This window comes from Nuphar pumila, chromosome 3 (genome assembly GCF_984573655.1).
Source record: "Nuphar pumila chromosome 3, dmNupPumi1.hap1.1, whole genome shotgun sequence".
In the NCBI taxonomy this organism is placed as follows: Eukaryota; Viridiplantae; Streptophyta; class Magnoliopsida; order Nymphaeales; family Nymphaeaceae; genus Nuphar; species Nuphar pumila.
Genome location: NC_143251.1, coordinates 43,400,387 through 43,401,850, shown reverse-complemented (window position 1 = coordinate 43,401,850; position 1,464 = coordinate 43,400,387). Strand labels below are relative to the sequence as shown.

The 1,464-nt window shown below is 42.8% G+C and overlaps 1 pseudogene across 1 annotated transcript; it reads right to left on the bottom strand.

Annotated features, from left to right (window-relative positions):
- Positions 1 to 382: 382 nt before the first annotated feature.
- On the bottom strand, positions 383 to 1,064 carry LOC149842734 (calcium-binding protein KIC pseudogene; annotated as a pseudogene). Its single transcript, XR_016431087.1, has one exon. The product of XR_016431087.1 is annotated as a calcium-binding protein KIC pseudogene (transcript).
- Positions 1,065 to 1,464: the final 400 nt, after the last annotated feature.

The window sequence follows — 1,464 nt, the reverse complement described above, 5'->3', positions numbered from 1 at the left end:
ACATGTTAAAACCATTAAAATGATATTAAAGTTTAAATTTGTATTATTTTTTATATTTATTCAAAAAATAACTGATTCAAGGGGGGACACATATCGATTTTCTGCCGATATGATAAGTATACGGGCGATAACATTGCTCCAGGTATTGAACTCTCCACATCCTTCTCCTTAAATGATTTTAAGTGACCCACCTACGCCAGGTGTGCAGAGCCTTGCGCCATAACATTCATTAGTTATAATACTTTGGGAGTTAATGCTGAGACTATATATATCTTAGTGAAATTTAACAGTCTCAATTCAGAGCAATCAAACCAAATTTTTATACTTAGTCATTTTTTTCATCATGATCTCTCTCTCTCATATGAAAAAAAAAAATCAGATAGAAAACAGGAATCACAAATTAGTTTCAACAAAATGCGAAGTAATTATAAGGTACAGTCTACAAGCAGTACCCGTCAAGACACATTTCATTTTGGTTACCGAGAAGATGTATAACAAAGAGAAGAGCAACAAAATAGAGGGAGGACTCTTTCCATGATCACTTCGTGAAATTTGGTAGCTCCTGAGCCAAAGCCTCCTCGAGCCAGGCCTCAGCTTTGCTCATGAGATCAGGGCTGAGCCGGACCATGAGGACGCAGAATTCGTGCTCGTCAAGCACCCCATCACCATCCAGGTCGCCCTCCCTGACCATGGCCTCTAGGTCAGTGTGGCCGAGCTCGTCCAGCCCCAGCGCGGCTGCATTCCTCTTGAGGCTGTCCACCGTGATCACGCCCCTCGTCGGGTCTGCGAGCAGCCTGAACCCATTCACGAGCTCGCTCATGAAGGCCTCTCCCTCGATTTTCTCCGCCATCACCGGCAGGAGGTCCTCATACTCCTCCTCCTCCTCCTCCTTCTGTGCCCCTCTATAAGTATCCCCGGCCGCCTTGTTCATGACTGAAAAGTACTCAGGTCCGATCACTGGATGATCTGCTCTCCTAATACAGAGGTGAGCAGAAGACCAACGTGGGGAAGTATCATATATACATTGGCAGGGAGGGAGGCCGCAGTTGTGGCCTCCCCACCTTCAGTTTGGATGTGGTTGCTGCATAGGTCATCCATTTAGTTGATGGTTTGGAGATTTTTCATCCATATTTTGAAATGACCAAAATGGAACTTATGAGTCCATTATGACAACCTACACCACAAACCTTTTTTTTTTTTTTAAGGCAAGCTGGGGTTAGGCATACCCCCACCAGGGGTTTTGAACCTGCAACCTCCCACCACAGGTACACGTGCACGGACAGTTCCTACCAACCACCCCACAAATCTTGTTCTCAGGGAAATTAATCTCGGGAAATTTTAAATTTTTTGTTTTTCCATGGACAACATTGGTATATATAAAACATATGAAATGCATGAAACATATATAAACATACAAATAAAAATTTCGGAAAAGATCATATTTTTGAGTATTATATCATCTTT